The sequence below is a fragment of the Bufo bufo genome, chromosome 10 (genome assembly GCF_905171765.1).
Source record: "Bufo bufo chromosome 10, aBufBuf1.1, whole genome shotgun sequence".
In the NCBI taxonomy this organism is placed as follows: Eukaryota; Metazoa; Chordata; class Amphibia; order Anura; family Bufonidae; genus Bufo; species Bufo bufo.
In genome coordinates, this window is record NC_053398.1 from 58,167,806 (window position 1) to 58,182,902 (window position 15,097).

The 15,097-nt window shown below is 43.5% G+C and overlaps 1 protein-coding gene across 1 annotated transcript in view; it reads left to right on the forward strand.

Annotated features, from left to right (window-relative positions):
• The first annotated feature begins 1,153 nt into the window (after positions 1-1,153).
• The window catches only part of FLRT1 (fibronectin leucine rich transmembrane protein 1), a 71,690-nt gene continuing 57,746 nt past the window's right edge, over positions 1,154-15,097 (forward strand). The window contains exon 1 of the mRNA XM_040409902.1: positions 1,154-1,228. The gene's annotated coding sequence lies outside the window, so the exon portion shown is untranslated. The remainder of the gene's footprint in view (positions 1,229-15,097) is intronic.

A 15,097-nucleotide genomic window follows, 5' to 3' on the forward strand; every position in this document is an offset into this window, starting at 1 on the left:
TTTTCTCTTCTAAGGGGAAAAAAAAATCCTTCCCAACTCGAAAACTAACAATTAGAATAACTCCATAGATCAATGACCCTTCCGATGATCACAAAAAGATGCAAAAGCCCAAAAATAAACCGATTGAAAAATAGTATTCATTAAGCTGTTTTGGGGGCTGCCGCAATAGGGCTGTGACCTTCTCACCTGTGGATCACCTTAAGGGGCCGAATACATCCTCAGTATTAGGAAAATAGAACGTTTTTTTTAACCAATTTAGCAATGGGCTCGCATTCATTAGTCACAGCACCTTCTTATTAGCACAAGCTATTTTTCCGATGTCAATGATTGCGAGAGGTTTGCGTAGTGCTAGAGTCAACACAACAATTGTAAGCATATTTACATGGTAATAGGATTTAGGGCATCGACTCATTGATAACGTAGAGAGTAATTAGCAGATTTAACTAATACTGCAGCGCAACATCTCCTTCACTGTAAACATCTTATTATCGCCTGAGCAAAGGTTACGCTACATCAGTTTCTGCTTAGTTAAATGGTATCTTTTCTCTTTTATTTTCATACAGGAATTACATTTCTTGAGAAGTCAGCCCGTCAGGAAGCAGTAACATCACCACACGGTTTTCCACGGGATTATAAAAAGAAAACCTAAAGTGGAGCGTACAGTCTTCCTTCCATGCTCTTCCAGGTATACTGTAACTTGTCATCCGTTTTCCCATTTCCAAAAAAGTCTGACAGGAACTTCATGTTGTCAAGTAGTGGTGTAATGGGAGGAAAGATTCCTCATGCTCCCCCATACTCTGGAGAAAAAGATCAAACCACCACTTGTCTATGAATACATTCTGGTGAAAGATCCCTAGGTTTCTGCTGGCCACGCAACATTGCACTTATTCTATACGTACACCCTGCCCCCTCCATCTGCGCCCTGCCATGAAGCAGGATCGCTCACTGCTGTAAAGACAAGAAATAGGAGGGCTGAAATAATAGAAAATAATTTTTCTACTGATAAGAGGAAAAAGCAAGAAGAAGAAATGCTTTAATCTAGTTTACTGACCTGGACGGTGGAATAAGCCCTGTCAAGCGCAGGGGAGAGACCTCCAGTGGATTGCACTTTCTATCTTTACCATCCTTTGTTGGATTTACAAATTTCAGGGATGTGAGCTGAAAAAACAACTACTGATGAAGACAGGGGAATAACAAAGTACGGATGCCTTTAGTTTTTCACTGAGAGGTAAGTGCACGATTGGGGATTCGATGGTTGTATTGCTTATGGTATCTTATTGGACTTCAGATTCAGGAGGCATGTTATTTTATTAGACCTTGTGATGCTCTCAATAAAAAAGACATTAGTACATCACTTATGTAATGAAATGGGGATAAAAAAAAGTCATCAAATACTCTGTGATTCTAGAATGATGGCATAATTCATTGAACAATACCTGCATGGCACTGCAATGATTGTATAGTCACGTCACAAAGAAACTACATGAAACAGGTAGAAAGGAAGGAGAAGAAATGTTCAATTAATAATGAGTCAAAGTAACGGTGACTTAAATTAACAGTAAGCTCTACTTTGTGTACATTTAGGGTCATTTAAGACTGACGTTTTAGACGGCGGTCTTAATACCCGATTGCGCTGGCACAAGATGTGCCTAAGTTTATGTAAAGGCGCGGGCCTAAATCTACGCATCCACCGGCGGCCTAAATCTACTTCAGCTCCCTTGCTGGCGTAGATTTAGATCATTTTCTACACCTAAAACAGGCATAGAAAATATGCCCCCATTGTCTGATAGATGCTGGTCTCACGGCTGGGACCTGCACCTATATCGAGAACGGAGCGGGCCGAAGTGGTGGCTGGAGGACACCAGTCTGGCCACCTCCAAGTGCCTTCCCCATAGAAGTGAATGGGAGCGCACCATGCTTGTGTGGCCACCGCTCCTATTCACTTCTATGGGCCCGAAAGAAATAGCCAAGTCAGTGCTCGGCTATTTTCGGCGGCCCCATAAAAATGAATGGAGGGCGGCTGTGCATGTGCAGTGCGCCCTCCACCACTTTTGGGTCTCCATTTTTTAGGAGATAGGTGCAGGTCCTAGCAATATGCCCCCATTGTCTCAGATGAGACAACCCCTTTAATTCACTTGGCTTTCTATGAAATTGGACCTAGAATTTGTGAATATCTGAAATATTGTGAGCCACATTAGGGACAGAGACTGATGTGTAAGATAATCTCTGAAAAGCGCTATGGAATATGTAAGCGCCATATACGCTACAGGAAATAAATGTTATGTAGGGAGATCAGTGTGCAGTGGTCAGTCATACTTCTTATGATGACTGGAGCTTAGCGATGTGCTAGAGGGCAAGATGAGTATGCCAGCTGGCACTGGAGGTCGGGCTCCTCTACAGTCTGCATACACAAAGGAAGCACATGCAAGTAACAAAACACAAGTGCCACAGTAACTGGGGCAGTGCACCATGGCACGAGCTGGTCATAACCCGAGGTGACAAATTGCAATCATTTTTATGCTTCCAATTGTATAGACATTATTTCCTGTTAATGTCATCTTCGTGTGCAGGTGTGATCTGTCACATGAGAGTAGAAGTACATTAACACAGCAGTCAGAACTGATATTATTTCCCTGACATTTGAGTATTAAGTATGAGAGGCATCACCGGTGACTGGCATTAGAAATGTTACAGCCGGCCAGCCAACTGGGAAAACAACAAGATGGAATGAAAGGGCTCGAAAAACAAACCTGGAAGATGGCAAGGGTCTCCTTCCAGACAGTTATCAGATGTGAGGAGAACAGAAAATGTGTCTGGAGCCTGCATTAGCTCATTAATCTTCTGTAAACTATCCCATGTCCATCTGTCAGGTACACATGAGTTCGGGGATAGCCCTGCCTTAGGGTAGAAGACACATAACTACAGGAGAGGACATATTTCTGACTGCTGGATGCATCATGCAATGATCTGCAAAGGGTCCTACTTGTAGAGGACAGGCTGCACTGTGTATGTAATGACTAGGTTTATTAATACATGGCGTTTTAGGACTGAAATCCCTTTGGAAATTGTTATGGTCAGATGGCCAACTTGTGGTTCTTCTATACATATAGAAGAAATATTATGCCTTGTACATGGTCGATACCAACCCCAGGATGTGTGATTATATGTCTTTCTCTTACCATAGAGCAGTGGCCCCCAACCTGTGGCCCACCAGCGGCATGGAATTGTACATTTGCCTGAAGACCAGTATAGGCCAAATAATAGTTGCCCCATTTTGTACGTCAAGCACATACACATATACATCTTATACTAATAGAGTGGTCCAGGTTTACTAATCCTGTCTCATTTGTAGACAGAGTAGACCGTATTAACTCCATTTTGTCTAAGTTAGTTTATACCATCTGTCCAATCTGTCCCAGTGTGCCAAAACTCTGTCCACCAAAACTTTACACTAACTCTAAATTGGTCTAATCTGAGCCTTTTTTTGCTCCAGAATCATGGATTCCAACTTCATAAGCATATCTAGTAGGTAGACTAACGCTGGCCATTCCCCCATTGTAGTTTGAAGCCAGGAAATAGCGAGGATGTCAGAAAAAAAAATTCTTCTTTTAAGCGCACCTGAAGAGTAAATGTGTCTAAAATTGGATGTGTCAAAATTCTGGCGCAAATAATGCCATGAAAATGGGGCACTCAGCGTCATACATGTAGGCCGGTGTGTATGGTGCTGTGTATCAGCCATTATGATGTATGGGGCCCCGCTTGCCCCTGTCCAGTGCTGAAGAAGCAGTCTGTGTAATGATGTCAGTGGTATACATTCGTTGACCGCTTTTATATGTGACCCTCTCTTCTAACGTCTGTTTGATTAGAAAAGCTTTGTCTTCAAGGTTTTACCTTCAAAAACTGACTTCAGTGCAATGATCTAAAGGGAAGCTGGAGTGGTAGTTATTAAGGCTGAGTTCACACTTCAGTTATTTGGTCAGTTATTTCCATCAGTTATTGTGAGCCAATACCAGGTGTGGATCAAAAACACAGAACAGGAGGAAATCCATCCATTACACCTGATCTCTGAGTAGGCTACACTACTGGTTTTGGCTCTAACTGACGAAATAACTAAAGTGTGAACTCAGCCTAAGCCTCCAGCATGTTGCTGCAGGGCTTTATAGACATGTCTTTGTTGAAATCGACAGCTTTAAGATGCGGGAGAAAAAGTTCTGACACCGCCACATGCCGCTCTACACCAGTCATCTGGCCAGTGCTGCATCGGTGATGTAACCAATCTAATCGCACCCATCCTTGCTTGACTAAAATCCTACTCGGCATGGAGATATATTTTCAAGGTAATAAGTATGCAGATTAGCTGATGTTAGCCAAACCAGAGGCTCCTCCAACGGGAAGAGGGATCCATTCCTTGTGGAGAAGCCTCGGCTGACATGAGCTAATCCAGACATAACAAGTCTGGACTCTTATGGTCCTATCCTGCTGGGATTTTACTTTCAAAGACAGCTTTGGACTTCTGCACTGTTAGTTTCCAGACTATTGGAATTAGACTACGTTCACACGACCGTAGTGTTTGATACTGGCCCGTGTGCGTTCTGCATTTTGTGGACCGCACATGGCCAGCACCATGATAGAAAATGCCTATGCAATTCGGACAAGAACAGGACATGCTTTATTTTTTTTGCGGAGCCACGGAACTACAGATGTGGACAGCACACGGTGTACTGTCCGCATCTTTTGCAGCCCCACTGAAATTAATGGGTCCGCACCCGTTGGATCACCCTCATAAGCAGGTTACATACGTATGACCTTATAAAAAGCATGACTGCATTTTTACTGACCTACATTCCATTTTCCGGCTGTATCTGATAGGTTGATATGTTTTACATGCACTGATGTTTTATCACTATTATCACAGTTGTATTGTTGCCATGTATTTTGACCTAAATTTTTATTTGCATCTCTCTGTCATATTATGTTTTTGACAACATTTTCACAATAATTTCTGAAAACAAAATGTGACTATATTGTGTGAATATACCCGGAAACAGCTTCTCCAAACAGGTAGCCCTTTTAGAACATCTTTTATATATATATATTTTTTTTAATATCTTTATATAATTACCAAAAAAGAAATCACCATTACAAGGATGAAAAAAAAGATAAAAACACATATAATCCTTTAACAATGCAGTCCCGATAAATAGCATCAAATACATGTTTTACCTCTGGCCTCCACTATACCTTAGGGAGACTCAGAGGTCAACAGAAACAATATACTCTATACCCCTTATACCCCCCCCATACCTCCCTCCCCCCTTCATAGTTGGCCTCGCTGGGACCTCCGAGCCTCCACTGGCGCTCGCATACCTTTCTATATTCTTGGATATGAAAGTTCTGCCCAGTTAGCCCAGACTGACTCCCATTTATGCATCTGTCTATTCCCAAGACAACTATACTGTTCATACTGTTTTATTCTGGCCATATAGTTTTTCCATTCAGCAAATGACGGAGCATTTTGGGATCCCCATTTTTGAATGATCAATACCTTCGCAATCATTAATCCTTTCATCCAGAATTGTAGTAGGGAGGATGGTATTTTAGAGTTGATATCTATTGGCACAAGCCCAAAAACTACAAACTCAAATGAAGGATCTACTGTTAGTTTACTACTTATTCCTAAACTTTCAAATATAGGTTGCCAATATTGCTGGATACTGGGACACCTCCATAACAGATGTAAAAATCTGGCATCCTCACTCTTACACTTCTTACAATAAAATATTTTTCCCGTCTCATAATATATTTTGGCCAAGAAATTAGGAGTATAATACAACCTATGAACAATTTTAAATTGAATTAACCTGTATTGATTAGCAACCGAAACTCCTTTGATATTTTTATGTACCCTTGCCCAGTTGCTTACTGTGCCCCCTAATTCTTCATCCCATTTTCTTTCACTCTTGAACTTTGTGATCCTACCTATTTCTTGTTGTAATCTAGCATAGATTTGCGATAATTTAATATTAACACCCAAAGAATAAAAATAAAAATCTATAAAGGTTTGATCTTGCACCAAAAATAATTTCTTGTTGGTCGTGGAAAAAATGGCGTGTGCCAATTGTGCATATCTAAACTGGGACATAAAAGTAATGTCCTCTTCTGAAAGAATTTCAGCCAAGGGCTTTAATTTCTCATCCTGAAATGAGTGAGCAACTATTGTGATTCCTCTATTAACCCAAAAGTGATAATCCCTTAACTTATAAAACTCCCCTAAATGTAAATTGTCCCAGAGCGGGGAAAATGCAGTGCGTGCGTAATATTGAGTATGGTCTTAATTTTGTTCCATACTCTGTACCATAATAGAGATCGGGCAGTCCAGACCTTTAACCCCCAATTGACCAGTCTCTAGGATACAAAACAGATTATCCCAAGGACCATTATAAATTCTGAGGCGATATCTCAGCAACCCATTTTCATTTGCATTTAAACACCACTGGATTTGTGCACTAAGGTAGTATCCTTGAATAAAAGGGAGGGACAACCACCCATCTCTATATTCAATATTTAAGAATTTCAGCTTAATCCGAACCCTTTTTCTGCCCCACACCAGGTCATTAATGATCCTCTCCAACGAAAAGAAGAAAGAATCATCAATCCAGGTGGGGCAGGCGGTCAAAACATACAGTATAGATGGGAGAAGAGTCATTTTAACCAGAGCAATCCTATCTACTTGGGAGAGGGGGAAGGCTTAATATTATAGTCTATAAAATCACGTAAATTAAGGCCAATTTTTATCCCCAAGTAGTCCAGATGATCTTCTCTTGTCAACACTTTCACCTTTACAGTATCCTCCCTCAGCCCAAGACATGCCGAGTGGTACTGTCAACTTGGACCAGTTAATTTCAAATCCGGAAAACGCTCCAAATTCATCTATAATCTCGATTACATATTGCAGTTCTTTAATGCCGTCCTTCAAAAATATCAAAATATCATCTGCGTATAAACTGATTTTATCAGATTCGCCCAGCCCCCCCCAACCCTGCTAACGCCACCTCTGACCTAATTTTGCTAGCCAATGGCTCAAAAATAATAGCAAATAGCAGGGGGGAGAGTGGTCAACCCTGCCTGGTACCCCGTTGCAAAGGAATATCTACAGAGCTAACCCCATTAACTTTAACTCTGGCTATAGACTCCACATAAATTAACTGTGTCAAGCTTATAAAATTACTACCTAAGTTCATCTGGGTCATAGTCTGCCAGAGGAAGGGCCACTCAACCATGTCAAACGCCTTATCGGCGTCAAGCGACAGGATGGAGCCCCCCGCCCTTCCTGCCCGATTGAACATTCAGGAACGCTCTGCGAATATTCAACTGTATATGTCTACTGGGAATAAAACCTGTCTGGTCCGGGGGGATTAATTTTTTTTATTATTTTCTTATGTTGATGCATTCTCCATGTAAAAGCAATTCTGCAGCATCTATTTGTGTTACTCTACGTTATTCCATTCCTTTATTTTTCCTACTAGAAGTTTATGAATGTATTGTGAGCAGTCTGTCATAAAGGTCCATTGTGGGTGTTACCAGTCAGTGTCCCTGCGCAGTGTGACCTTATCCAGACAGTGCTGACAGTGGCACACTGTGCAAGGACACCCCCCCCCCCCAACCTTTTTACGACAGATGCCAACTGATGGCAAATATCTTTCGAGATTTTTTTAAATTGTCTCATGCTGTACTTAAAAAGCCATTCATGCCAAATGACAGATCTACATCCCATCAGTGGAACCCCAGACTCGGCCATTTGAACCCCCAGTCTATGGCCAGCTTTACTGTCCCAGAAGCATACAGTACATGAGTGCTTTTTTGAATACATCACATTTTTGTATCATGTACTGCTAATCTTGATGCAGCAGGTCACAAAAATCAGGCTGCTTTTTTGTCCTGTTTCATCCAGTTTTTAAAGCCTTTTTTCCTTGCATGAGATGCTAAAATGTGATGTGACCTGATGCTAATGCTCTAAAAGAAAGAGACGTGAAGATATGGTAAAACTCTGATCAGATGTTCATCCGGCTACTGAACCTCCCAAGAAGGGCAGCTGTTCACTTGGTATTACTTACAGTGCCTTGCAAAAGTATTCACCCCCCCCACCCCCCCCCCCCCCGTTGACTTTTTTCGTGTTTTGGTGCCTCACAACCTGGAATTAACATGATTGTTTGAGGATTTGCATCATTTAATTTACAGAACATGCCCACAACTTTGAAGATATATATTTTTTTATTGTGAAGCAAACAACAAATAGGACAAAATAACAGAAAAAGTCAATGTGCATAACTATTCACCCCCCTAAAGTCAATACTTTGTAGAGCCACCTGTTTCCCCTTAAACCACTCCAGTGTTGCTTTAGCAGTGTGTTTTGGGTCATTGTCCTGCTGGAAGGTGAACCTCCGTCCTAGCCTCAAATCACTCACAGAGTGGTACAGGTTTTGCTCAAGAATATCCCTGTATTTAGCACCATCCATCTTTCCCTCAATTCTGACCAGTTTCCCAGCCCCGGTTGTTGAAAAACATCCCCACAGCATGATGGTGTTCTTTGGGTGATGTGATGTGTTGGGTTTGCGCCAGACATAGGGCCAGATTTATCATTACACTTACATCTTACTCCACTTTTACATATGTCCAAAGTAGGGATGTCCCGATACCGATACCAGTATCGGTATCGGGACCGATACCGGGCATTTGCACGAGTACATGTACTCGTGCAAATGTCCCCGATACCACTGCCGATACCTGTGCGCCGCTTCTATGTGTCTGTGTCAGTCCGCAGCCTGCCCCTGCACCTCGCACAGCTGATACAGCTTCAGAGGGCAGCAGCAGGCACTGTGTAATAGGAGCCGACAGTGGAAGCTAGCCCCGCCCCGCCCCTCCCCGCCCTCCAACCAATCAGAGACTCACAGTACAGGGAGCGTAGTGCAGGGACTCAGAGAATCGTCTGACAGTTTATTAGTTAAAAGAATCCAATGAGTCACAGACCGTGTCATCGAGTCCCTGCCAGGCTTCCTGCTCTGCGGCTCCCTGTAAGTCCGTCCGGGGGAGGGGGGGGGCATTATTAGCATAGCATGTAGTGGAGCTGTGTGTGTACAGGTGCATGTAGCAGAGCAGGAAGCCTGGCACGGACTCGGTGACACAGTCTCTGACTCATTAGATTCTTTTAACTAATAAACTCTCAGACGATTCTCTGAGTCCCTGCAATAACTATACATTGTAATTATATCAGTCTGCTCCACTGCATTCACTGCAGCAGAGCTGTGTTTGCCAGGAGCGAGTCCCTCTAAAGGTGATAGTGTCTGTCTTCTATGGCCCTGGTCCTTCCCTTCCTGCCTGCAAGCTGCACATTGATCTCTAAAAGCAGGCATTAGGGCAAGAAGAAATATACATTACTGTATGATGGCCACAAGACTATTATACTGAGGAGGGGGGGCTTCAAAAATTGTTTTCCTGACTCCTTACAGTAACGTCTCCTTGTGGCTGCCCCCATACAGTGTAACGTCTCCTTGTAGCCCCCATACAGTATAGTGTCTCCTTGTGGCCGTCCCATACAGTGTAACGTCTCCTTGTGGCTGCCCCATACAGTATAACGTCTCCTTGTGGCTGCCCCATACAGTATAACGTCTCCTTGTGGCTGACCCCATACAGTATAACATCTTCTTGTGGCCGCCCCCATACAGTATAACGTCTCCTTGTGGCCGCCCCCATACAGTATAACGTCTCCTTGTGGCCGCCCCATACAGTATAACGTCTCCTTGTGGCTGACCCCATACAGTATAACGTCTCCTTGTGGCTGACCCCATACAGTATAACGTCTCCTTGTGGCCGCCCCATACAGTATAACGTCTCCTTGTGGCTGACCCCATACAGTATAACGTCTCCTTGTGGCTGCCCCCCATACAGTATAATATCTCCTTGTGGCTGCCCCCATAGAGTATAACCTCTCCTTGTGGCCGCCCCATACAGTATAACGTCTCCTTGTGGCTGCCCCCATACAGTATAACGTCTCCTTGTGGCTGCCCCCATACAGTATAACGTCTCCTTGTGGCCCCCATACAGTATAACATCTCCTTGTGGCTGCCCCCATGCAGTATAACGTCTCCTTGTGGCTGCCCCCATACAGTGTAACGTCTCCTTGTGGCCGCCCCATACAGTATAATAGTGGCTGCCCCCATACAGTATAACGTCTCCTTGTGGCTGCCCCCATACAGTATAACGTCTCCTTGTGGCTGCCCCATACAGTATAACATCTCCTTGTGGCTGCCCCCATACAGTATAACGTCTCCTTGTGGCTGACCCCATACAGTATAACGTCTCCTTGTGGCTGCCCCCATACAGTATAACATCTCCTTGTGGCTGCCCCCATACAGTATAACGTCTCCTTGTGGCTGCCCCCATACAGTATAACATCTCCTTGTGGCTGCCCCCATACAGTATAACATCTCCTTGTGGCTGCCCCATACAGTATAACGTCTCCTTGTGGCTGCCCCCATACAGTATAATGTCTCCTTGTAGCTGGCCCCATACAGTATAACATCTCCTTGTGGCTGCCCCCATACAGTATAATGTCTCCTTGTGGCTGCCCCCCATACAGTATAACCTCTCCTTGTGGCCACCCCCATACAGTGTAACCTCTCCTTGTGGCTGCCCCATACAGCATAACGTCTCCTTGTGGCCGCCCCCCATACAGTATAACGTCTCCTTGGAATGTTATAGTTCTGTTTTTGGGCCTTTTGGTTGGTCAGTGGTCAGAAAATACATGTGTGTGTATTTTATTGTTAAAATTAGTATCGGTAATTGGTATCGGTGAGTACTTAAATAAAAGTATCGGTACTCGTACTCAGTCTTAAAAAAATGGTATCGGGACATCCCTAGTCCAAAGTCAGATTTATGAATGGTCCTTTAATATTGTGATAAATGTGGTTTGACGGTAGCAGTTTAGCCTTCAGTAAACGGCTTTACAAAAGTCACACGTCTTTATGAAAAAGTCGCATGTTTTATTAAAAAGTTGCATAAGCTAAGCATGGTCCTCACTGGAGTGAAATTGCACCCAGGGATAATAGTAAGTGCAGGGGGATCCCTGGGCGCCGCTCTCCATGTCTGTATGCTTAGTTAAATTTTTTTATTGTAGTGAAAGGTCCTCTTTAAGACTGTAATGTACCAAAATACGAAAAAATTCAAGTGGGGTGAATACTTTTTCAAGGCACTGTAGGTAAGTGACCGTGCTTGTGCCACCTGTCTCTATTAAAAGTAATCGAGAGCTTCAGTATCTGTGTACAGCCCAGAATTAGGGACTGTCCCGCCATTTCAGAAATAATATGGAGATAGTATAATTACATATTTCTGCAGGATCGGCGGCTGAGACCCTTTCATCCAATAGTACTGGTGCTCAGTTGGGAAGGACAGAGGCATCTACACAGGTTGTGGCAAGAGATTTGGATGCCAGTGTGACATGAGGGTTTCGTGATTAGACTTAAGGCCCCTGTACACTGCCCAAGGAACGTTCATTAGCAATAATCTGCCGATGTAAAAGTGGCGCCAATTACCCGATGAATGAGCGAAACACTTGTTCATCAGGTAATCACATCTTTCATGCGGTCTTCTAAATCATAGTTTGCCGGCAGCAGATCGTGTCGTCACACCAGCCTCTGCTGACGAGCAGGCGATTGTCGGGAAGGAATGCTATATCCTAGCAGTGTAAAGGGACCTCTAGTACACAAAAGGGAGACAGTAGGGAGGTGCATGGAGCCCCGTATCACACCTGATAGACTCCATGTCTGGTTATATATATAGGTTTTTGAAGAGGAAAAAAAGAAAAAAAAAACTACTTTTGGTGGGTTTTGAGCTAATGGTGGTCTGTGGATGACACTGTTATAGAGGGGATCTGTCTATGACACTGTTATAGAGGGGATCTGTGGATGATGGATTGTTATGGGGAATCTGTGAATGACATTGTTATGGGAGGGATCTGTGGATGACACACATGTAGCATTTTATGCAGTTCCCCTCTGTGTCCTCTCATGTCCTTGTGTAAATAGTGACCCCCATTACACCAGGCCCTGCTGACTGCAGTCTTCACATATAAAGTCTATTCATGTAATCTTCAAGCAGTGGCTCTGCTTTGTTAAACTAGCGTAATCATCTGTAGTAGTGCTCACTATCAAAGCGGCGGGCAGGCCAGAAGGATCACGTCACTTACTCAGTCATGCTCCTGCTCCGCCAGCTTCATTAATGAAGTGGGAGGAGCATGACATAGTGAGTGACATTACGCTGCCGGCCTGCCCGCTGATTTAATAGTGAGTACTACTACAGACGATTACGCTAGCTTAGCAAAGCAGAGCCACTGGTTGAGGATTACATGAATAGACTTTACATATGAAGACTGCCGTAAGGGAGGCCCGGTGTAATGGAGTACAGTGACTGCACCGGGCCCCACCGCGAGTGCAACAGCAGTTGCCGGCCTCCAGCCCCTCCTCCCACCCCGCGTGATAGAGGTTAACTGTAACTGATACATCGCAGGCCGTGCTGTGCAGCATAAAGGCCCGCGATGTATCAGTGTCAGCCATGTAAAAATTGCACCATTCGCTTTATAAGACGCACTGGGGGAAAAAAGTGCGTCTTATAAAGCGAAAAATACGGTAGCTATTCTGATGTAGGTTTGTACATGCACAGTAAAACCTCTGTATACTGCCATATGAAATCAAAGGCAGAGGTACAGTGTCTCATATCCAGAGATTTCAGGGATACATGGACGGTACGTGAACTAGCAGTCCTGAGAGCACCAAAGGCTGTGATCCTAGAGGATGCAGACTGGGAGCATACATCCATTACAATGTATTATCGCTGAAGTCAATCAATAACAGGAATAAGAAATGCACATACTCGCCTTGCTAGTAACAGGAGCGCGTAAATATAGTTCCTGGAAATGGGAGAGGGGTCCAGTATTTGTCACTTATTTTCCTGTAAGAGTTTGTTTTACACATTATCACAACCCTGTCTTGTTAGTCGTGTCAGCTCGGTATTAACATGGTAACATATCAGCCTTTATTAGTCACATTCTGGAATTTAGCATCAATTCTGTTTTATGTGCTTTTTGGGGAGAATTTCTTACAAGATATTTAATCAATGTAGAAGCATATGGTGGTTGTGAAACATCTGCTGCGAGCTCAGGATATGCATAGATTTAGAGTTGCCTGAGGTATACGGGAGAAGAGTGGAGTTACGAGAGCCTATGATTTACTAAGGAGACTGTTTTCTTGGGGTGTACTGGAGAATATCGGGACGAATAAATCAAAAGGAGAGCTTTCCATGATGAAGAGCTTGGCAGGATTGTAACACACATACTAAATACAGAATGACACCCGTCTGAGCTTATGCTGGTCAGCAATATTTCTCCTTGCCTTTATTTCAGTAAAAGGTTAGAGTGACAACTATTATTAATGTATGACTTTTGCCAGGGGAATTGGTATATTATCAAGGCCAGCAACAACTCCAACTGCTTTAGGCCAGTTTAGTTTTGGTGGCTTTTTTATCTATCACTTTTTTAATTACCCCTGGCAAGTGATTTCATTATATTTCATAAAATATATGTGTTGAGATACAATGTTAGATATTCTTAAAGGGAGTCTATCAGCAGTTTTGACCATGTTTAAAGGGGTTGTCTGGGTTCAGAGCTGAACCCGGACATATCCCCTCCTTCACCCACTCAGCCCCTCTGACATGAGCATCGGTGCATTAAATGAATCGCACAGGGCAAAGGCTTTTTTTGGAGATCCGTTGATTTACAGGGCTCTCCATGGGTAAATCTAGGTGGAGGCTTTGGCCTAGCAGTGAGCCCGGTGATGTCACCTTCATTAATGGGCGGGCTTTGGGACTGCCCTAGCCTGTAAAAAAGCTAGGGCAGTGCTAAAGCTTGCCCATCAGTGCCGCTGCCCTCACCGGCAACACTGCTAAGACCATCTAGTCTAGCTGTTTTCAAAATATGAACAAACAGTCCTTGTCCTGCTCGATACAGCACAGGGCAAAGGAGAGCATCTGGGCATGAAATGCTCCAATGCTCATGTCAGAGGGCCTGTTTGGGTGAAAATGGGGATATGTCTGGGTTCTGCACTTAACCCAGACAACCTCTTTAATTGCTAGATAGTAGCTGGGAAGGGCCGTACAAACATACCTTTTCATCATCAGGAGTAGTGTGAATATAAACTTTTATTCTTTCAGATTCTGCTGCAGCAAAAAGCCCAGGAGGCGGGGCTTCACTGTGAAGTGCTCTCTGCATTGAGCTGCTTCACAGCCCCTCCCCATGTGCTCTGTATGACAGCTGTAGTAGTCTGCTGGTTGTGAAGCAGCTCAATGCAGAGAGCACTTCACAGTGAAGCCCCGCCTCTTGGGCTCTTTGCTGCAGCAGAATATGAAAGAATAAAAGTTCATATTCACACTACCCCTGGTGATAAAAGCTCCACCTCCATTGCACTTGCAGCAGCAGAATCTTAAATACAAGTTCATATTCTTACTACTACTGATGATGAAAGCTCATAAAAAATATGTTTGTAAGGCTCTCCCCAGCCCCTACCAAACGCTGACAACTGTTTAGCATGGTCAAAAGTGCTGACAGACTCCCCTGAAATAGTAACTTATAATTGATATACAAAAGTTAGTCTGGTATACTTCAAAAATTGTCTTTAGAACTGGTACATGTTAGATGGGTGGTTTGACTTAACCATATTCCATACTAAATTTATTTCCTGTAAGGCCTTGTTCACACAGAGCAATTTTGAGGCACTTTTATTTTTTCAAAAACCTGAATGAAGATTTTTCATTATTTATTTTTTTTTGCACATATATAGCGCTGACATATCCCGCAGCGCTTTACAGACATTACATCAAGCTGTCTCTATCGGTCTAGTTCAGTATGTCTTTGGAGTGTGGGAGGAAACTGGAACACCCGGAGGAGACCCACACAGACCTGGGGAGAACATACAAACCCCATCCAGATCCAAAAAAGTGAGCTGTAAGGCTCTGGTAACATTGGCATTAACCAATGGGCAGAGCTGACAGA